At 40.3% G+C, this 24,200-nt stretch overlaps 1 long non-coding RNA gene across 1 annotated transcript in view; it reads right to left on the bottom strand.

The window, feature by feature from the left end:
• LOC111765012 (uncharacterized) overlaps window positions 1–10,270 on the bottom strand; it is a 73,682-nt gene extending 63,412 nt beyond the window's left edge. Inside the window, exons 1-5 of the long non-coding RNA XR_011647061.1 lie at window positions 10,136–10,270; window positions 9,897–9,996; window positions 9,293–9,420; window positions 7,115–8,867; window positions 6,111–6,272 (exon numbers count right to left, since the gene is read on the bottom strand). This is a non-coding gene — a long non-coding RNA (uncharacterized lncRNA). The remainder of the gene's footprint in view (window positions 1–6,110; window positions 6,273–7,114; window positions 8,868–9,292; window positions 9,421–9,896; window positions 9,997–10,135) is intronic.
• Between the last annotated feature and the right edge of the window lie 13,930 nt (window positions 10,271–24,200).

Raw genomic sequence — 24,200 nt, 5'->3', positions numbered from 1 at the left:
GTAGGACAGACCTTCCTAAATCCTAAGTCTTGAAATCAACGAGACTCTTCTCCCACGGGTCCTCATAAAGATGACACTGTTTGATGTAACAAACTCAACAATGTTCTTGTAAGCTACAAGCAGTGACGTGCTCCCTAGGACGGTTTGTTAAAGAGTCAGTGACTGGGAAGTGGATGTGGCTCAAGCGATTAGACTTTCATCTACTATATGGGGGTCCCTGGTTCAGTTCCCAGGGCATCCTGATGAAGGCAAAGCTGGCCCTTGTTACGGAGAGCTGGCCTGTACTATGAACTGATGCAACAAGATGATGCAACAGCAACAAAAAAAGAGACACAGAGGAAAGACAACGAGAGATACAACAAACCAGGGAGCTGAGGCGACTAAGCGATTGAGTACCTCTCTCCCACATGGGAGGTTCCAGGATCAGTTCCCAGTGCCTCCTAATGAGAAGACAAGCAGACATAGAAGAACACACAGCGAATGGACATGGAGAACAGACGGGAGAGCGCAGGTAGCGCGGGGGGCTGGGGGGAGGGAAAAAATAAATCTAAAAAAAAAAGTCAGTGACTGTGGGTTGGGACACTGTATCCAAGAAGCAATTCAACACAGGTCATTACACGATGTGAGGGCTAACAGCAATCTGCAGTCAATCAACACAGCTCTCTGCGTCCTTCCAGGGACCATGGGTGTGTGTGTGTGTTATGGATTCATGTGAGCTTTTCATAAAATTGGGGCAGCAGGGAACTAAGGCAGTACCCCTCAACATTTACCTGGATGAGAGTTGGTCCAGTCTCAAGCTGGAGCCATGTGCCTTCTGGCCAGCCAAGCCGGGAGGGACAGACCTCCTCTTAGGAAAGCTGAGGCACCTCACAGGACAAACGGTGAGTAGCAAGGCCATCAGTCCCTAAGGGCAGAGGCTGGGTGTTCCTCAGGATCTCATTCTGGATATACAGGTGAAGGAGACAACAGGACCCCAGAGGTCTCCAAAAGAGGGTAGGGATATGGCAGCAAATAAATGCAGCCTAAAATTATACAAGTAGGCCAACCAATCACGCCCTTTGGCCTTTTGGAAATCTCAGTAAAGCCACTCGGCATGGCTAATCTTGAATAGCAGGCCATTCTCGGATATGGTAGAGAATTGATTACAAAATAAATGCCTAGAAAGCTGAGTTAACCTACTGCATAAGATAATAAATTATAAGCCAATTGTATATTACAGATAGTTGACGAAAAATAATGATTTTTGCTTTTTGAGCGGGGTACCCGAAGCCCATTTGGCAACAGGTGAAATAGTCAGGCGTCTGTTAAAGACAGTGCTAGTCAAGAGCCCCCGAGCCATGTTACTTCCACAGAGAAGATCTGCCTTCCAGGCTCTGCTTTGTTATCACACCCTAAGATGACATTGAGGGGAAATGTAATTTTGAATAAAACGCGCTCCTTGAACTCCTCATCAGTAGGGATGTAATGGAGGCCTGCATTCTCTGTTCTTTCAAGGAGAAACCTTGAAAGAAATTTCTTTCTGGCATTAGCATACAGAATAATTAACTTCTCAAACAATTGCTATATTTTTAAACACATAAACTCTGTGAACTAAGAAACTGCACAGTTTACAATTGCTTAGTTGATTGCTAGAAAGCCTAGCACTGACATTAGGGCCTATTTGTAGCACAGATCAGGGTATATTTGTTTTTAATATCCTTTCCTGTGTTTTCTTTCTTTTTAAATTTATTTTTCATTTAATTTAACTAATGTTATACTTTCTTGTTGTGCTTTTGGTTCTTCTTTAGAGCGACAATTGTGGAACAGCCATGACTAAAATCTGTTTCTACTTCCTGTACAATATGATATTGAGCAACCTGACTTTTTATTTTATTTTAACAAAAAGCTCATACATATTTTAAACTAATCAGTCTAATATTTGGAGGGGGGAAATAAATCTATTGTAGACTTAGGTTTTTGTTAATCTGGAGCAGAATTGAGGATGAGAGCATAATTCCCAAATATCCTTAAAAGTTTAATTACAAAATTAGCTTGATTTTCCTTAGGTTGTTTTTAACCCAGGACTATCAGAGAAAAGTCTAATTTTGAAATGAAATTTTAAAAGTTTAGTACAGATGTAAACTAAATAAACCTATTATAAGATGTCTTAAATCATTCTTTATGGAATTTGGACCTTTGGTAAGTTTACTACTATCATTATTTTTTGCTCTATGCCATGCAGAAATCATTTTCTTCAACAGATATATTCCAGAATGCCCTATGTAGATTTATTGTTATATTATTATATGTTTTGCACCACTAGAACATAGTAGCAAGAATTTAACATGGAAATGAGTATGGTGATATTTTTGTATTATTTGGTAACCCACAATGCTCCCATTTACTTTGAGTTTTAATAGGAATAGGAGGGAAGCAGATGTGGCTCAACTGATAGGGCATCTGCATACCACATGGGAGGTCCACGGTTCAAACCCGAGGCCTCCTGACCCATGATGAGCTGGCCCATGCGCAGTGCTGATGCACACAAGGAGTGCTGTGCCATGCCGGGGTGTCCCCCGCATAGGGGAGCCCCACGCTCAAGGAGTGCGCCCCATAAGGAGAGCGACCCCATGTGAAAAAAAGTTCAGCCTGCCCAGGAGTGGTGCCGCACACACAGAGAGCTGATGCAGCAAGACAACATGACAAATAGAGACACAGATTCCCGGTGTTGCTGACAAGAATACAAGCAAACACAGAAGAACACAGAGCAAATGGACACAGAGAGCAGACAACAGGGGAACGGGGGAGGGAGGCCGGAGGGGAAGGGAAGAGAAACAGAGAAATAAATAAAAAATAAGTGTAAAAATAGGAATAGGAATTATTTGAATAGGAATATGTAAATAAATTTAATAGGAATCGTTTAAAAAGATTCAACTTCTTTCCTTAAATCTAATTCCAAAACTTCAATGTGGAAATATTTTAAAAGTGTTTATAACATTAATTTTCTATTTCAACATGTTTTGTAGTATATGTTTGATGATTTGTAATGATTTTGCTTAGTTACTTGTGTTTTTACTATTATTTTAAGATTATGTATTCTTATTTTCACCAAATGTTATTTTATAAAAACTTTTAAACTATCAATGCTGTTTCCATATATGTTATTAACATACATGGGCATGCATATAGTTTCACATTAGAAAATGAGATACAAAATAAAAACTTTTTTGTGAAATTGATCTTTAGATTAGAGAAGCAAAATAAGCAGCCCAAGACCTACAGGGCAAAGAGACTGCGAAGAAGGTACGTGTAGGATTTGTGATTTTTCTAATTGAACACTCTGTTGTTTAAATTTCTTGGCTCATCCAGGGTATGGGCATTTGTGTTGTTAAACAGATATTACCCAGCCATCTTGGAAAAGAAGGAAACTTGTAGAGAAGAAAAAAGGAAAGCGTGTGCACAAAATAAATTGTGAGAGAAAATTCAATTGTTACGCAATTGTACTTATTCTCCAGAAGACAAGCAACTGTCTTCTATGTTAATACCTTCTAATGGCAAAGAGGTGGCATGAAATATTTTCTTCATTAATAAAACAAAGCAGCAAACTAAAATATCCTTGCTCCTCTATTGAGACATGACTAGTAAAGGTGTGAATTTAAAGTAATGAGACTAATTCCACAATCATATATGAAAATCAGCCTGATTGCTTTGTAGTCATATTTAATTCAGTACACGAATATCTACTTTTGTGTCATGCTTTAGATCTTTTACCCAGAAGATTTGTTTCTTTGTTTTAAATCTTGTCTCTAAACAAAAACAATATGGTAGGGGGAAAACAAGTCTATTTTGGGTAATCCCATGATAAGTTGAACACATATAGTGCTTTGGTCTTTGTAACCCAGTCATCAGCAAGCATGAACTTTATGCAATGCATTCATTCCCAGGCTCAGGAAGTGATCAAGTGACCTATGAAGGAGAGAACACATTGAGAATCACCTGAGATCCAAGCATACTGGGTGTAGAGATGAAAGGCACTGGATAAATAAAAAGTATTATTATATTTCATTGTAATCACAGCCAGCAAACACAAGTGGTGCTAAAAAATGGACTTGCCCCAATGCCAGTAATAGAACTTTGGGTGTAAATAATGATTTGATTATTCTATCACCTGAAAAACTATGTGCCTTTGCTTAGTTCTTAACTAATTACTTTAAAATGGTTAGATATAGTACATATTTTTATTTGTCTTCAATAAAATTAAACAATGAACTAAAGTACACAGTGAAAAGAAAAGTTGAGTTTTTTCAAAAGAGAACAAAACTGAAAAATCAAATAGACTGTACTAGCATTAACAGAATCTCCATCTCAATTTTTCTGCTAGCAACCATCATCTCAAAAATTTTCCTTACTTTTGTTAGTGATCTCTTTTTTTTTTTTTTTTTGACTCTAAGATATTCAAAAAGACAAGTCTGGAGATGGAAATATGTTAGTTATTGTAGTCTTATCCATACCAAAATGATAACTGAGGCCCTGACAATACATACTCTCAAAGAAGAAGGAAAACAACAGATGTTCTGGAGCTGGGCATTAAAGATCATGTACATTTAGAAAGCTGGAAAAAGAATAGGAGTGAAATAAGGACGAGTCTAGGTGATAGATGATGACTCATTCTCAATGCCACAAAACAAGCTGTTTCAAGGAGCAGGGATGGTCAATGATATTTAAATCAACAGAGATGTCATGAAGAATAAGCATGGAGCAAAGTTCATTGTATATGGTTGCAATAATTTATTAGTGATATTCTATAATAGTCTCAGTGGGGGCATAAGGAAAAAATTCACATCATAAGGATATAGGGTACTAATGTATGCCCTAGATTTTGACTGTTCATTCTGGAAGTAAAGGCAACAAAAATGTTAGGGCAGCAGCCAGACTCAAAAACAACAACAACAACAACAAAAACCCATGTAATTGTTAGATATTATACATTTCTCTCCTCAGTATAGGGAACAGTAGGTTTATCAGCAATTTATTTATTTACATCATTTTTTTTCTATTTAGTTACTGGTCTAAAAATAATACTCTGTGTTATTTTAAAATATGTAGTTGGATTTATCCATATAGATGCAGTAGAAAACCCAAAATAGTGGAACATTTAAAAAGACGAGCACTTGAACTATTTTCATTTAAAATCAGTTCAACAACTACAGCTATCCTTTACTAAACATCTAGCACAGGCACAGGCTAAGTAAATATTTTTCATAATTATTTATTGCTTTATTAAAATATCATGGTTGACACTCAATTTAAAAATTTAACTCAAGACTTACATGTGCTGCTTCTGATTTATCATCAAAAATTCAAAATGGAATGATAAAAATTATATTATAAATCAAATCCATAGGATATTAAAATTGTACTTGACTATGTACAGTGGAGGAAGCATAGAGAGATTGAGAAGTGAGGAATTTTCTTGTTTGTCTCATCTGTGTCTATTATTATTAAAATAATGAAAATACTCTAATAATTATTGAAATGATGAATGTACAATTATGTGATTATAGCAAATACCATCGATTGTACACTTTGGGTGAACTGTATGCTTTATTAATATATATCAATAAAATTGATTTGGTTAAAAAATTGTACTTGAAAGGAATTGTTTAACAATAATTGTATTAATAACATAGTTAATAATAACCCACATTTGTACTACATTTAGGATTTCTCTAATAGTTGTAAAATATCTCTAAGGATCCCTCCAACATGCCTATTGTGTAATCCCATGGGTTCTAGGTCCTCCTTGTAAGAATTTTAATTTTAAAAGAACCTGGAATTTAGATGAGTAAGCATTTAACAAAATTCTTAAAATTAATAGTCATATTATTTCTGTAATTATACATTCATATACAAATACTATAAAACAGGTATTTTAGTCTATGTTTGATTGTGATGGAAGGGTGGGGAGAGTGACATGGTGGGTAAGTAGGAGAGGCACTGAGAAAGGTAAACTATCAGTTGTGAAAGGGACGGGTAAATTATAGTTGCCCTTGACATTTGTTGCTAATTATAACAATCATCTTCCCAGGCCACAGGAAGATACCAATACTCAATTGGGAGCAGCTACTCACAATTTCCTCCCCAGGCTCCACAGCCCCAGCTGATTCAGCTCTTGGGTCCTCCTCCAAGTGGGAATTGGATTGTTCTTTCTTGGATTGGTTCTAAGCCATTCCTTAACTCCCTCTTCTATTCCATCATCAAAGAGCTCTTTGTCTTGGGATCGAGCAATGGGACTGCAGAAAAAATGACAAATGAAGAGAGTAAAGAAGAAAAGGGATTTGTGGAAATAGCAAGATACACATAAAGGATGAAAGCAAAAAGTAGATATGAATCACCTGCAGAAAATAAGACATTTGTCTCATAAATAAGTAAAATACAATAAGAACATATTTGATTTGATTTGTGCTATGTTAAATAATTCTTAAGAAGCAGTACACAAGATAACACCTCATCTTTGTCTTTGACGTAAAATATGTTTGAAGCCACCAATTTCAATGCTAAGTATTTCAATTAAAAAACCCTCCCCAAAACATAGTAATTGAAGACTAGAAAAACAGCACTCTAAATAACATTGTTCCCAATTTTCCAGTAGTTATATTGTATATTTTTATAAAAAAGCAATTCTTAAAGTATATAACTAAGTAACAAATTGATCAGATACTTTTATCAGGCTATAAATAACCTTAAATGTATAAACTATGAAAAATCTGCATGCTCTGGTTTTTTTTGTTTGTAAAATGTAATCATCGCAGGTATTGGCCACAAAAATATATATATATATTAAATGCCAACCAGAGATTCTCATTGTGTTGTGTGGGTAGATCAAGACGAAATATGTTTAAATCACAGCAGGTAGGATTTTGAGAACTCTTTGATGTATCAGAAGAATATATGATCTGACAGAAGAGATAGGTTTTCCCACCACTTCCATCCCCATCATTGTCGTGATTATTGTCAGTATTGACCTGACTTCTATACAGTCTCTGATATCATAAATGTTATTGTTTTCATTCCCCAGCTGCTAAAACAAACACACAGCATGGGTTGGCTTAACAACTGGAATTTATTGACTCACAGTTTCAGAGGCTAGAAGACTTGCCTCCTCCTGGGGTTGGCATCTTCTGGCTGCCTGCTCATCTTTGGGGTTCCTTGGCTTTTCATCACAAGGCAATACACATGGCACTTTTTCTCCTTTCTCTTCCTGGTTCAGATTTCTTCCAGCTTCTTGCTGCTCCCTGTGGCTTCTCTCTCTCTCTGAAACTTTCACTCTGCTTAAAAAGTACTCCAGTAGTCTGATCAAAACCCATCCTGAGGGAAATGGGTATGGCGCAAGCAATTGGGCTCCTGCCATTTGGGAGGTCCCAGGTTCAGTTCCCAGTGCCTCCTATAGAGGACAAGCAAGATAGGAAGCTGGCGTGACAGGCTGGCATGGCAAATTGATGTAACAAGATGATGCAACAAGGAGGAAAAAGAGAAAACACTATGAGAGACACAAAAAAGCAGGAGCAGAGGTGGCTCAAGTGATTGAGTGCCTCTCTCCCACATGAGAAGTCCCAGGTTTGGTTCCTGGTACCTCCTAAAGAGAAGATGAGCAGACACAGAGAGCACACCACATATGGGCACAGACAGCAGACAGCCAGCGCAAACAAGGGAAAGAAGGGAAGGGATACATTTTTTAAAATAAATCTTTAAAAAATAAAAAGCAACCTGATTCGGTTGGACCACACCTGTTTCAGTTGGATCACACCTTAATTGAAATACATTTCTTCAAGATGGTTCCACATCAGCCAGAATATGGACAAAGACCAAGAGCATGTTCCAACTGGGGTACAAAATTAAATCCACCAGATACCATGAAGAATTCATTTACTGGGACATGTCAAGTAAAACTATGCTTAGAGACAGAGGCAAATCCAGGTTTTGTGAGGCCCAAAAGCTTGTACAATTTGGGGATCCCACTTTAAGAATAAAATACAAAATCATGCATCTTAACATTTTCAAGGTTAATAGGTATGTTCGTTCTCATCACTACAGTGATGCTTTTCTAGATGTATACATATTGCAAAACATATTGTTGGGGAACTGACTCATGTACCCCACAAAAGATCACATTCCTGTGGGTACGAACCCATTTGTAAATAGCATATTTGAAGATGTTATCATCAGTTAAGGTGCTGACTCATTTTGGAATAGGATTTTCAGAGACCCTATTTAGATGGGGCCAAATCGAATCAGGATGGGTCTTAATCCATAAGACTGGAGGCCTTATTATTAAAGGAAATTTGGGTATAGCCAGTCAGCTGAGGCCAGAAGTCAGAGTAAGCCACAAGAAGAGGTCATGCGACAGATGCAGAGAGGTAAGCCAAGGATCCCAGGGACTGTGGCAAGCCAGGGTCAGAATACTACGACTCCGGGTGAAAGCATGGCTGGTCGAGACCGTGATTTTGGACTTTCAGCCTCCAAAACCAAGAGACTACAAATTCCTGCTGTTTAAGCTAAGCCCATGATGTGTTGTCATGGCATCCCTGGCAAGGTAAGACATATGTCAAATTTTGCACTTTAAATATATGCCGTTTAATATATGCCAATTATATGTCAATAACTATTTAAAAATGAACACATCGGGGAAGCGGCTGTGGCTCAATCAGTTGGGCTCCCATCTACCATATGAGAGGCCCTGAGTTTGCGTCCCGGGACCTCCTTGTGAAAGCAGGCTTGCCCACACGCCATGAAGCACCGCCCAGCCCAAAAGTGCCACAGAGAGCCGACTCAGCAAAGTGACACAACAGAAAAGGGAGACAAGCGAAAAAAAACACACACACAGAAGACTGTGCAGCGAATGGACACAGAGAGCAGACAGTAAGCAGACCACAGGGGAGGAGGGGAAATAAAAAATAAATAAATACAAACACAGAAGAACGCACAGCGAAAGGACACAGAGAGCAGACAGCACACACAAAAAAAGCCACAAAGGGGGGGGGATTAAAAAAAAGTTTTAAAAAAGTATAAAAAATAAAAATTTTTTTTTTAAATGAACACATCAGTCAGTGTTCAATCAGGATAAAGAAAACACAGTAATTTGAACAAGAAGTTTCGATACAAAGAATTATTCATTTTAACAGGGGGTAATGATAAATATATAAAGAACACTCTAAAGAATAGTGTAAGTTTGAAGGCAGTACCCACAGAAGAACAAATTTGGAAGGGGGCGCCCTCCTCAGGGTAATACCTTATTGGGTATTACCAATAATACCTTATTGGGAAAGGTGTAGTTCCAGCCAAATGCATGGCAAAGAAGTTTGATGGATCTTCTGAGCCAGAGCTGATCCAGAGGGGTTGGCCAAGCAGAGAAAAATCCTTCCAGGTATAGATGAGGCAAAGCTGACAAAAGGGAGCACAGAGGGAGTCAGGGTATTGGGAGCCTTCTCTTTGGTAGTGTGTTATGCAGTTGGGGCACCAGTGTTGACATCAGGAGGATAATGGGGAACAACCCTACAGGCTGCAGATAGACCATGCCAGGTGGGTAATTGTGCAGAGGAGGTTGAGGTACAGGAATCCTGCTGACCAACAGGGCAGAACAAGACCTGGAGCACGCAGTGTCCTGTCAGGAGGGCGTCTGAGGGCTGTGGCCAGGACTGTGAGCTTACCAAGGTACTGGGTGCTCTGGGTGTGTAGCTTGGGCAGCCCACCGCCAACAAGTCATGCAGCAGGGGCAAAGAAGCAGCAAAACAGCCCCACACTGGAACTGTTAAGTCTGAAACTGGGAAGGGCTGAGATGTTACCTAATCTACAAGCTAAGTTAGCCGGCCACAGACAGAGGCATGTGTGTGTGTGTGTCCTCTGGATCAGGGACAGACCTTTTACACACAGAGCAGTTTGAGTCAGTTCCTGGTGCCTCGATTCTCTCACGCTGTGATGTGGCGGAGCCAGATGTACCTTGTGTGTGTGTGGTGAGGTCTGTAACATAGGAAAGGAACCGCAAGATTATGAAACTCGAAACTTAGAAAGTGCAGGTGGCACATCTTCCCATCCTCCCCTTCAGAGACACCTTTCCTCTGGAATATAAATAACTCCTCTGAAAGTCTCTCTTACCAACCTTGATGTAAACAATGGCTCTGGAGAGATAAATCTGTGTGCCTTTCCAGATGGTTCCATCTTTTTAATTGCTATTCAATCTTCCTTTAACCCAGGTGCCAGAGCTCTTCACTTAGAAAGGCCTGACTGCGCAAAACTGTGAAAATATTCAAAAAGCATAGTCTCCTAACAGGAACAGGGGCATAAAAGCCCCTCCTCTATCATGTCCCTCCAGCACTTTCTACTGACAAAGCTTATTATCATGCTTGCTGTAAAGGAGAAATTCTTAAAGCTACATTTTTAGTGAGCAGGTACAAAAGGATGGACTTGGAGTTGAGAGGCAATAAATTGATAACTGGAAGAGCTAATAAGGGAATATTATGAGCTTTATGTCAATCAATTGGACAACTTTGATAAAAGGGGAAAAAGTCCTTAAGAAGGCGCAAACTACTAAAGCTCACTTAAGAGAAAAGAGATAACCTATATAGTCCTACATCTATTTAAAAAGTGAATTTGTAATTAAAAATCTTCTCACAAAGAAATCTCCAATTCCAGATATCTTTACTGGTTAATTCTGCCAAATACTAAAGAAAGAAATAATACACGGTTTATTATTATTGTGTCTCAACTGATTGGGCTCCCATCTATCATATGGGAGGTCCAGGGTTCGATTCCCAGGGCTTCTTGGTGAAAGGCATGCTGGCCCACGTGGAGTGCTGGCCCACACAGGAGTGCTGGCCCACTCAGAGAGCTGGTGCAGCAAGATGATACAACAGAAGGAGACAGGGAGGAGAGATAATAAGAGACACAGCAGACCAGGGATCTGAGGTGGCTCGAGAAGATTGAGCTCCTCTCTCCCACTCCAGAAGGTCCCAGGATTGGTTCCCAGTGCTGCATAAAGAGAAGACAAGCAGACACGAAAGAACATACAGAGAGCAAACAGCAAGTGCAAAACAACAAGGGGTGGGGGGAGAAATAAATAAATTAAATTAAATAAATCTTTTTAAAAAAAAGAAAGAATACAAATGATACACAAATTCTTCTAGAAATTTGAAGCAGAGTTAACACTTCCCATCTCCTCTTATCATACAAGCTTTACTCTGATATCAAAATCAAAAAATGTATTACAAGATAACTACAGACCAATATCCCTCATGAATACAGCTGAAATTTTTAAAAACATTTTAGCAAATCAAATCTAACAATATACATAAGAAAAAGGTAATATATCATGACCAATTCAAGTTCATCCCACTGGTTCAACATCCAAAAATCAATGTATTCACCATATTAATAGATTATTACATGTATATACATAAACACACATATGCACACAAAATCTCAATAGATGCAGAAAAAGTATTTGGCAAAATCCAAAGTCTATTCCTAATTAAAAAAGAAAAACTCCTAGGAAACCTGTTCAACATGATGAAGGGCATCTACAAAAATATATATAGTAACATCATAGTTAATGGTGAAATAGTAAATGTTTTTCCCCTAAAATCAAGAAAAGGATGTCTGCTCTCAACACTTCCACTCATTGTTTTACTGGAGGCTCAGGCTAGCTTAATAAGGGAAGAAACAGACATATTATAAAAGGCATCAAGGGAAATGGATGTGGCTCAACTGACTGGGCTCCCATCTTACCATATAGGAGGTCCTGGGTTCAGTTTCCGAGGCCTCCTGGTGAAGGCAAGCTGGCCTGCACAGCAAGCTGGCCCATGCAGAGCTCTGACACGAGATGATATGACAAAAAAGAGACAGAGGAAAAGACAATAAGAGATACAATAAACCAGGGAGCTGAGGTGGCTCAATGAATGAGTGCCTCTCTTCCATATCAGAAGGTCCCAGGATCCATTCCTGGTGCCTCCTAAAAGAAGACAAGCAAACACAGAAGAATGCTCAGTGAATGAACACAGAAGACAGTGAGTGCAAGCAGCAAGGCGGGGGTGGGGTGGGGTGTGGAGGGGTGGAATAAATAAATAAAATAAATCTTTGAAAAAATAAGGCATCCAGAGTAGAAAGGAATCAAATTGCATTTTTCACTGATGACATCATCATCCATGTAATAATCCTATGAAATCTACCTCAAAAAGCTATTAGAACTCTTAAATGAATTCAACAGTTTCATGACATAAGAGCAATACTAAAAAAATGAATTTTATTTGTATAGATGAGCAATGAAAATCAGAGATTGATATTAAAAAAGCAAAACCATTTATACAGGCATCAAAAATATGAAATACTTAGGGATGAATCCAACAGGAGAGAGAAATTAAAGAATACTGAAATGAATGGAGAGATAGACTATGTTCATGGGTCAGAAAACTCAATATCATTAAGATATCATTAGTTCTCCTCAAACTGATTTGAAAATTCAATGTAATTACAGTCAAAACTTAAGCAGGTCTTCCTATAGAAATCGATAATCTGATTCTAAAATTCACATGGAAATTTAGAAGGCATAGAATTGCTGAAACTACTTTGAAGGGAAAAAAATTGGAGGACTTACACAATTTAACTTCAGGAACTTATTATAAAGCTATAGTAATCAAGACACTGTGATGTTGACACAAAAAAGAAAGATAAATATATCAATGGAACAGAATAGTGATTTTAAGGGAGTGGATTTAGCTCAGTGCGTGAGTGCCTGCTTTGCATGTACGAGGTCCCAGTTTCAATTCCCTGGTACCTCCTAAAAAATATATATATTTATCTAAAATGAATAAATAAATAAAAGTAAATCCATATGTATATGGGTAATTGAATTTTGACAAAGGTATAGAGAAAGGATAGTATAGTCAACAAATTGTACTAGAATAATTGGATATCCATTATGCAAAAAACTGAAGTTTGGTCCATACTTTTTCCACAAACAAACTTGCCAAGGTAATGCAAAGGAAACCAAGAAAGCTTTTTGACATAACATTACGGTTATTAATTTGGTTTTGGTGATGGCCGATGAGTATATAATTGTATCATAATTTATTAAGCTGTACACTGAAAATATGTACAATTGGTTGCATGTCAATTTTACATCAATTTTATGCTCTTAAAAACCAGGACACTATGTGTGTGTGTCAATTATTTAAGAGTCTTTTCAATGCATTAATATACACAAGCATGGGAAGTGGACTTGGCCCAGTGGATAGGGCATCCGCCTACCACATAGGAGGTCCGCGTTTCGAACCCCGGGCCTCCTTGACCCGTGTGGAGCAGTGCTGATGCACTCAAGGAGTGCCCTGCCATGCAGGGGTGTCCCCCGTGTAGGGGAGCCCCATGCGCAAGGAGTGCGCCCCGTAAAGAGAGCCGCCCAGTGCGAAAGAAAGTGCAGCCTGCCCAGGAGTGGCGCTGCGCACATGGAGACCTGACACAGCAAGATGACGCAACAAAAAGAAACACAGATTCCCATGCCAATGACAACAACAGAAGCGGGCAAAAAGAAGAACACGTAGCAAAATGGACACAGAGAACAGACAACTGGGGTGGGAGGATGGGGGAAGGGGAGAGAAATAAATAATAAAAAATAAATCTTTTTTAAAAAAGTATACACAAGCACAATCTAGATATATTTAACAGACTCTTCTAGTCATAAAATAGTATAACCATTATCACCATTTGCTGGTTCTCACCACAAATTTTCACTAGCACATTATAAAAGATGAAATACTTCCACACGTGGAAACAGTGTTCCAAATGGAAGAGCTCTGTTTGGTGGAAATCAAGAAGAGCATTGGTGTGCTTGGGCCTCTGCGCTCCTCATTGTCTGACTTCCTGTCAAGAGAGAAAAAGAGAGCAACAGGCCATCAGAGACCCAACCAGTCAAGACCTTGAACATCTAATCTTCCCACCCACATTTCAGTCGTTCCAGGTGTAGGTCAAACAAGCCCTTGAACCCACGTTTCAGGAATGTCAACTCCCATGCCTTGGTCTGTGCTACGAGATCATGTGACTCAGAGTAAATCTGATTCTAAACTCTAAAATATTTTTGATCACATCTTATTCACACCCTTCACTTCATAATCAAAGGCACCGAGACCAAGAGGGAGGAAAAAATGACTGGCCCAAGTCTTGGTAAAAGCAGGGTCAGGTCTAGAATGCACATGCTGTGCCTTTTCCTTAATATCACAGTACCTCCCTTTGACTATGTCTTCCCCAAAATACCCATTAACAATAGCTTCATATACAGCATCTTCCTCTTTACATTTTGCATTACTTAAGTACATTTTTGTTTAACTATAATGAAAAATACCCCTGCAGTCTTTTCTTTTGTCAAACCCAGCTGCAGACTCCAGATTTGACCTTTATGAAAATTGCTATTTAATTTATATACACTTGGGACAAAGTCACCTGATTTTGTTCCTACCTCCTTGTAACTCATTTTTCATTACCCATGGTGAAGACAATAGTCTCTGTCCTTCATCTCGAATAATTGTTTTGAATCCCCTTTTTAAACAAAAGTACCAGGTTAAGAGTAGTTTCTGTAACAATAGGCTCTTCAGATACAAGGAAAATTTGCAAAATCCTAGGGACCTCGTCATCATTTTATTACAATCAGGTAGCATTAGAAGAGTTTAATTTTATATTTAAATGCACGATTTGTCTTTCTAATTTCAAAAGCATTTTATGCTCACTAAAGAAACCAGAGAAAGCAGAGAGAAGCTTTAAAAAGATAAAATTCAACCCGTAAATTGACCATTCAGGCATAACCACTATTAGTATTTGGCAATTTTATAAACAGATACACATATAACTAAAGAAATTTAATTAACTGAAGGGATATAGGCATAGCTATAAAGACAGAGGTCCTATCACATATAAATTTTTATCCTTTTTTCAATTGACATATTATAAACCTTTCCCCTGTCACTAAAATTTATAGTAATATCATTTTTGAAAGATGCATATTATACAATCATCCTCCTATACCATAATTTAATCCTTCCCCCATTGTTAGGCATATATGTAGCTTTCAAGCTTTTTATTATCTTTACAATAAATGTGAAGATAATTGTGTGTGCATATAAAGATTTATTAGCATTTTCTATTTATTCCCATAGGTTAGGTTCCTAGGAAGGTAACATTAAATTTCAAAGTTCAAAATTTCCCAATAATAGATGATCATATAAGCCAAGCATTGCTTAAAGTTCATCTTTTAAAAGATTGTGTGCCAAGTGTACTTGGAAAGTAAGAATGTCTTTTTCCACACATAAAGCAGCTCGCAGGAACAGCAGCTAATTTTAAACAGTTTGCCTTATTTCCCTTTACAGTAATAGTGGAATAATATTTGCACACAAATTCCTAGTATCTGGAAATTATGGTGGATTTGAAACTGAAAAACTGTCATTGCCTAAAAGAGTAGTTCCTAGAAGATCTATTTAAGATAAATTTTTAATAAAGGCACAAGCACATGGTGTCACCATGGTGATAAAAGGAAACTGGGAATACACTCTGATGGAATACAGGTTGAATGAAAAAATAGGTTGAAGATACAGTAGAAGTGATTCAGCCAAAGAAAAGATCAGAAACCAAAGCAGAGGATTTTACTAATGAAGGACAAATAATCACAGGCATATTCATTTCAGATTAAATCATGTAAATGCCACATTTCGTTTTCTTTCACAGTTTGCAGCTACTCACAAACCCTTGGGCTAGCTAATCAGAGTTTATAGTCCGGAGTCTTAGCAATCAGTGGGCAAATCTCAAAAACAAAAGAGACAAAGCCATCCTTCCCAAGAATGCTTCTTACAAGGTACAGCCTGGCTTCTTGTTGCTGAACACTAATTCTGTCGGGACGATGGGATGGGAGTGGGTGAGTGTAGATTCCTCACGGCGAGCTGTTTGGCTACGCTCAGACATTCTCCAGGTATAATGAGACCAGTGCCTGGGAAGAGAGAACAAGAGACGGCTTTAAAGAAAAATAATGGTTCTCTCCCCCTGCTCATTCCTGGAGTTGTTGAAGCAAACCCCGCTTAGAGAAAATGTTCATTATCGTTTCTTCTCCCCTTTCTAGGAAAGCCAGACCAGAGAGTGGAAAGAACAGGGCTTGGGTGGTGGCTCTCTCACGTCCTAGAAAAGTGTTGTGATCAGGACAAAAATATTTAATGTCTCTGAGCTCCTTCACCTATCAGATGAGGCTAATACCTCCCAGGGTCATTGTAAGGTGTAAGGATTAACACTCCTAGTAGGCCACTTGGTAATTAACAAACCCCTGATAAATTATAGTATTTATGATTGTCAGTGTTATTGATGGATTAGCTTAGAGATACAGAAATACTTTCAAAGTACTGTTTTGGTTTCTTTAAGATTTTTTTTTCTCTCCCCTTTCCTCCCCCCGACCAGTTGTCTGCTCTGTGTCCATTTGCTGTGTGTTCTTCTGTGCCTGCTCGTATCCTTGTCAGCAGCACCGGGAATCTGTGTCAGCGATCTGTGTGTGCTGGGCCACTCCTGGGCAGGCTGCACTTTTTTCACGTGGGGTCTCTCCTTGTGGGTGCACTCCTTGCACGAGGGGCTCCCCTACACGGGGGACAACCCTGAGTGGCACAGCACTCCTTGTGCACAAAACAGCACTGCACATGGTCCAGCTCCACACGGGTCAAGGAGGCCCAGGGTTTGAACCCTGGACTTCCCATGTGGTAGGTTGATGCTTTAGCCGTTGAGCCAAATCCGCTTCCCTCAAAGTACTATTGATTTATCTTGGTACAGTATGATGTGGACCCATATCCAAAACATGATGATATTTACTTGGGGAAAAGAAAATATCTTTGAACGGATCATGCACCTTTATTTGTCTGAAATATTCAATTAACTTGGCTTCAAATATCTTCTGCCAGCGTGTGCATCAACTTACACAGACTGAGAAGTCTGCTATGCTTACGTTTCTTGTACTTTAGCGATAACCTTGGAATTGTGCTATCTCAGCCTGAGAAATAAACATACCCAGGCTTCTGGCCAAGACAATGGAGTAAACCCGCCCCTCTCGCTCATGCATGTGCAGAGGATGTCCCCTGGGGACCTTGTTCAAACACAGGGTCCCTCTTCAGTGGGTCCGAGGTGGCCACGCTTCCAGGAAAGGGGCCTAACCAGTAGTTCAAAATGGCGGCATGTTGTCCCCCCTCCAGAGGTCATGTGGAAACATCAGAAGACATTTAGGGTTAGAACAACTGGGCTAGGGTGTGCCGCTGGCATCTCGTGAGTCAAGGCCAGCGATGCTCCTGAGCATCCTTCAGGGCAGAGCGCAGAGCCGGCGACAAAGAATTACCCAGCCCCGAAGGCCCGCCGTGCCAAGGTTGGGAAACTCTGGACTAAGCAAATCTAAGAACTTTCCCGACTCATGGCAGCCATGCAGCAGCTGGAGTAAGAGACATGGCATTTTATATATTACTGGATTAAGTGAAAAAAATAAAATAAAATAAGAAAGGGTAAGTTTGGAAGGCCAGAAACAAAATAAAATGTGTGTTCCTGCCTACAGGAATGGGTTACAGTGGAAGCCCCACAGCCCACGATGGCTCCAACCCCATACACCCCTTGGGGAGGTAGTTCAGGCATGTGATTTGGTGGTTTGGGGACCACGTGTTCTGGGCATAATGGGGTGACTTTTAACGGGAAGAGCTGGGGATGCACCCCCAGGCTATCTGCCCTGGATAGACACAGCTGCATGGAGATACCAGGATTAGAGTACCTGCTAATCCTAGGTACCTCCCCCCACCTGCAGAGACAACACCGGAATCCAAACTCCAGGGCTGGCTCTACCATCCCAGGCACAAGGACATCGCTCTCCATCATCCTTTTCTAAGCTGGTATTTGACTCATTATTGTCTGGTCAACAAAATTGATAAGGTAAAATCTATCAAAATGTCCATCGATAGATTTTCCCCTGCATTTTCTTCTCAGGTCTTTAGGGAACTTATTTTTATAAGTTGCCTTGTAGATTCCACAAAGATATTTTCATTAGCAACAATGTAATCAACACCAGCTGTAGTCAGAATTTAATTGACCCACTTGGGCAATCATTCATGTAACAAGATAACTTACCTTAGGGCAAGAGATAGGTAAAAGATAGAGGTTGGAGTTTCAATAGGAGACAAATTAAAACTATATTACTAAGTGGATAGCCAAGGTTTCCTGGAAAAAAATAGTAGCTAGTCCTGTAAATGCAAAACTACTGATGGAAACCTGAGAGACACTTACATCCGGGAGATTTGCCTGATACCATGAGATTCCAGGGCATCTTGAAAAACTGCTTACTGTGCCAGCCCACTCAGAAATACAAGGTGCGTTTTGTTGTGGCTGATGTTCGGTGGGAACGGAGGAGTAAAAATGAAATAGTCCAGGTATATCTCATGGAGAGCAAATGCTATCAATCATCAACCAGCTGGGGAAGCCATACATTTCATTTATGACTTAAGATCAAAATGTTTTTAAAGTAGCCTCAAAGAGAAAGGAGAAAACCAAGGGAATTCAGGAATTAGGAGATGAACAAAAATTGTATTTTTGCATGTGCTCTTAATCCAAAATTTGAAGATGATATCTACATAGATTAACCTCAATCCGGAAAAAATGAAACTGTTACCTCCATATCCCCTGACCTTTCTACCATTTCCAGATCAGTTAATCAGCATTATTTAGCAGATACTACATTTCATAACAGGACCAGGTCTGTAACCAGTCGTTATGAGGGGAGAAGACCTGAATTCCTTTTAAATGTCATAGAATGAAGATCCTGGGAGTGAATCATCCGCAATGATTGTTTTTTCAATTTCCTAAGAGAAATAGGTGGGTGAAAAGTCTTCAGGGAAGTGATCATCCCTTTGCCTTGTGTTGTGTAATGGGAATGGAGAAACAGACTCATTCTAAAATGTTGTAGGAGACTACCCTCCTGGCTTAATAACTGTTGTGGGCGGTGTATGAAATGTGTAAAAGCTCACAGCAAGGAAATGAAGAGTAGAAAGCTGTACACTAGTCACAGCAAAAGCCATTCTGGGTTTGTTTGTCATAGAGCGTCAAGTCCCGCCACCGGAAATTTGAAATTTCAGGAACCTCCTGCAGGCAGAAACTCTTCTTTAAGGGGGGTGAGGTGCCATCAGTCTTTCTCTCTCTCTATCCAGCCATACCTCAGTCTCCCATAAATTAATTGAGAGAGCCTTCAAAATCAGCCCAAGACTCTGTACAAACTCTAAATGAATTCCTCAAGTGATCTTAGGAGAACGTGGGCCTTTTAAAAGCAGCAGTTATGGCGAGGTGGACTCTCCGTATGTACAAGGTGAACGCAAAAGCAGGTGGATGGCTGTGTGTCAACACCAACCATTGTTCCCATGAGGGAACCATTTTCGGGGTATTGTTTAAGAACGTAAAATAAGGTGAGTTGGAACATGCAAACTCTAATCCCTTTCCATGCTTATCACTCTTCAAACATTCAATAGTCACCCTTAATCCCAGGGCCTTGGGGACAACCCTAGAGTAGGCCCCACCATCTAACAAGAGACCCTAGAGAAAGACTGTGGTTTAAAAGCCTGGTTAAAGATTAACACAAACAGTCATAAGAAGGTTCTTAGGAAAAAATCAGGACAGCTGCAGCTGAATGCTGCTACCTGCTGAGGGTTGCTAAGCAACTTGGGCCTACCACTGCCCCAAGGGGTTTTACTTTACAATTAGGATTTTTGAAGGGGAAAAGGGGGAAGGGTAATTCCTAGTGAAGCTGATGTAGATCATATAGATAGATAGATACATGTTGTTGTGTTATTTTTTTTAATAGGGAAACGGTGTCACTCAGTCCTTTCAAAGGTAGAACACTCACTATAAAGCATGATTTTTTTTTTTTGCATGTAACTGACAAAAATCTAGCAATAACATGGAGTTTTAAAAGTGACATTTTGACTCTAAGGGAGGAATTATTTGCAATTTGTTTTGAACAGAAGCTTAGTTCATGTCAGATGTGAACCTCCAGACAATCATTAGTTTAAACTGCCTGCTATGTGTTTAAAAATTTCAGTCAATTTAGAGCTGATCTGAATTGCAAATGTGATGGTAATAAGCCATTAGGGAACTGCATATCTCTTTTTTGCACTTATAACCCTCTGCTTTAAGGAGCTCCAACTACACTGAAATATGAAAATATCATTTTAATCATGCGCATTGTCGACAAACATAGAAATGCTGGAGACTCAGAAGTGGGAAAGGGGTATTCAGAGGATAAAAATGGGAAGCTGTGACAAGAATGAAGAAACACATCTAACCTTTACTTTAAACGATGTACAGTAGTAAGATTTTCCAAAACCAAATATTCAGTTGTGTTTGTAATGCAACACGAATCTCTAAGCCCAACATCTGGATAAAATTTATTTTCTTTGGATTTTGGAATTAGAGAAAGTTAGCCCAAGCCCTTTATGAGGTCACTTGGGAAATTAAGAAAAACTGCTTTTATGGTCAGATTTCAGCTTGCAGTACAAATAATGAGTTTTAAAGGGTGCTTGTCAATAAAAACTCTTCTTTAAATAGTCCATTCCAGCATTCTAAAATGCTATGTGTTTCGAGAGTCTCAAAAGCCATCAACATCAAGAAGTACTTTATTTTCTCAAAGGAGTTTCAGTTCAGAGGCATAGATGTTAGCACAAAATTAGTCATGAATGATGATGCAAAATTTCAGTCAGTCCTTAGATTTGCCCATTGTCAACTTTATATTTAATTGCTCAGAAGAGAAAGGAACTGGAATAAGGAGGCAAGCTCCCCATAGTTTTCATAGATGAGGTTCATTTCCTGATTATTAGATGCTTGTTTCTTTTTTTTTTATTTATTTTATTTTTTTATTTTTTTAATTTATCCCTCCCCCCCCCGCCTTGCAGCTTGCTTGCTGTCTGCGTTCTGTGTCCATTCCCTGAGCACGCTTCTGTGTTTTTACTTGTCTCCCTTTTTTGTTGCATCACCTCATTGAGTCAGCTCTCCAAGACGCTTGTGGGCCGGTGGCTCTCCACCGCGTGCGGGCGAGCCTGCCTTCAGAAGGAGGCCCCGGGACGCGAACCCAGGGCCTCTCACATGGTAGACGGGAGCCCAACTGATTGAGCCACAGCCACTTCCCAGATGCTTGTTTCTTAAACTATTTTATTTCAAAGCTAGGCAGGGAAAAGGTTGAAGACTGAAGAGTTGGCATATCAAATCATTTAGTATGTTTCCTTTAGCCTCTGTACTACACACATCTCTTCCCCTTTGAATTCACTAAGGTTTTGGTACTTGGCTTCGTTTCAGCTGTTTTAATAGGCATCCCCAGAAGTTCCCTTCCTGATACTTTCCAGAATCTTTGGGAAATATGGAAACCTATGAGTCATGCATGCATGACATGTTTCCCCTCAACAAATCAAGTATTTGCTGAGATAAAGTGTAACATCATTGTAAATAGCGCACAAGATGACAGAATTGGAGTCCCCGGAGGAAACCGTAGTTAGAATTTAACTCCAGGGGCCCTTTTAGTCATCCACAAGGTCAGGCCTCTGGCCAATGGCAATGCTTGTTTATTTCCTTGAGAATGAAAGACAGGGCCATGAACTGGGTGATGTCAGTTATGTTGGTGGAAAGTATCTCCCACATGTCAACCTTTAGGCCACGTCTGGGCTGCAGAAAGTCAAAAAAAACAATTTAATGTTTTTTAAAAAGAAGGACCCCCCCCCCCCATAGCCTTCTTTTTCACATCACATTGCTTCACCTGATTTTAAATTATTCCTCTCCAAACTATCATTGTAACAGGGAGAGGCCCCAGCTACATGGAAGCCAGAAACGTGCAGTGGAAATGGAGCTGAGCAGCCTGAGAGTGAGGCGGGTGAAACCAAGGCAGGGAAGGGTTTTTCCTCTGCCTCGCAGCTTTCCTTTTGAAATCGCTTCATCCATTCACTCACTCAATAAATATTTACGGGGCCTCTTCTGTGTGCCTGGAATTGTGCTAGACCCCACGGGGATACAAACATCAGTAAGACGCTGGACCTTACACGCTAGGAATTTGCTAAGAGAAAGCAAGCCTTTGCAGGAATAAATACGATAAAAGGGGCACAGATAAGGTGCTGTGGTAGGCACTGGTGAACCAATTTTTTGGCAATGTTAGGGACTGGTGCTTTGGAATCAGAAAAATTCAAGAGCCAACTATTCCCTTTTTTTAAAAAGATTTATTTATTTCTCTCCCCCCCCCCCCCCCCCCCCCCCGCCCCGAGTTGTCTGCTCTCTGTGTCCATTTGCTGCTGCTTTTTTTTTTTTTGTCCACTTCTATTGTCAGTGGCACGGGAATCTGTGTTTCTTTTTGTTGTATCATCTTGTTGTGTCAGCTCTCCATGTGTGTGGCGCCATGCCTGGGCAGGCTGCACTTTCTTGCACACTGGGCGGCTCTCCTTACGGGGCACGCTCCTTGCACGTAGGGCTCCCCTACGCGGGGGACACCCCTGCGTGGCACAGCACTCCTTGCGCGCATCAGCACTGCACATGGGCCAGCTCCACACGGGTCAAGGAGGCCCCGGGTTTGAACCGCGGACCTCCCATGTGGTAGATGGACGTCCTAACCACTGGGCCAAGTCCGCTTCCCCCAATTATTCCCTTTACATAGGAAATATTGAACTACTTGCATAACCTCTCCATGTCTCGGCTTCCCCACCTCTAAAGTAAGTATTGCCCATCAAACTTCAGCTATTTCCCTAGTCTGTTTTCTGTTTTCTCCACAAAACTATTTAAATTGCCTCAACTCTCTTGAAACCTCTACCCTCACATCTCTTCCTCCACCTCTTAGTAGATGCCTTCAACTCCCACCCTATGGAGAAAATTCCCACCATCTGCTGGAAAACCTCTCTACTTGCTACCACCAAACCTACACACCTCAAAGAGGCCAAACCCGTCCAGTCTCCTCTTTTCTCACCTAGAAGCTTGGGCTCATGCACTCCAAAAGACCAGTCGTTTCTGCTCTACATCCCATTTATCTCGCCACCTGGCTCTCAGAGACACTCAGTTCATTAATTCCCTGCTCCTGTTTGCTCATTAGTTCTCATCGGCTTTTCAGCTTGCACGTGATGCTACTTTTGGGGGATCCAGACCTGCTCAGGGATTCTCATGTGGCTGCTGCTAGAAAGTGGCTGGAGCTGGAAGAGCAGCAGACAAGAGAAGCTTGGGCCTGGCCAAGCATCTCTCTCTCCGTGTCGTCTCAAGGACTCAGACCCCATGGGCTAGCCTGGGCTTCCTCACTGCACGGAGGAATCGGGGCAGTCTGACTGTTTACACAGGGACCGAAGGCATCAAGGGTGAGTATTCCAGCAAGCAAGGCACAGCTCCATCTCCTCTTCTGGTCTAGCCTCAGGAGCCATGCGGCATCACTTCTGTACATTCTACTGGTTACAAGTGAGTCCAGGTCTGCCAGATTCAAGGGGAGGAGGTGTAGATGCACCCTCCCCATGCGACGAGTCTCAAGGCCACATTGTAGGCGAGCAGGTGGGGTGGCAGAGATTGTTGCTGCCACCTTCGGAAAACGCAATCTGCCCCATTTATCTATGTTTTCCCCAGCACCCAATGTTTTCATCACAGTACTGAACACATGCTGCTATAATTATCTGATTATTTGCCTGCCTTACAGCCCACACTATAAGCTCTAATTCACTTCTCAAGAGAAAGACCTTGTCAACCTCATTCACCACTCTGTGTCTATTATTCAGCATATTGCCTCACTTGTTAACAGGTCAATAAATATTTACTAAAGTTATATAAGCTGATTAATTGGATTATGGGAATTTAAATGAGGTCATGAGTGTGAGATGCTCAGTACCACGTCTGGCGTGAACTAGATAGTCAATAAATGGTGGCCGTCAGGAGCATCATCATTATTGCTGTTGATATTAAGATTACTGTTCATATTGGGGATATGTGAGAAGAACTTCAGAGAAGATGCGGTGTCTGAGCTTTTGGTAGAAGTCTTGAAAGATGGAAAGTGTTCTAAATTTAGGCAGAGAGGAGACATGGCTTCCTAGACTAAAGGCCCAACAAGAACAAGGCAAAAAGTTGGACTCAAGTTCAACCAATATTAATATTTATTAATGATAAAAATGAAGCCGACACTTTCTAAGTGCTTC

This window comes from Dasypus novemcinctus, chromosome 22, assembly GCF_030445035.2.
Source record: "Dasypus novemcinctus isolate mDasNov1 chromosome 22, mDasNov1.1.hap2, whole genome shotgun sequence".
Classification (NCBI taxonomy): Eukaryota; Metazoa; Chordata; class Mammalia; order Cingulata; family Dasypodidae; genus Dasypus; species Dasypus novemcinctus.
The sequence above is the reverse complement of the archived record's forward strand: the minus strand, read 5'-3'. Positions and strand labels throughout refer to the sequence as shown.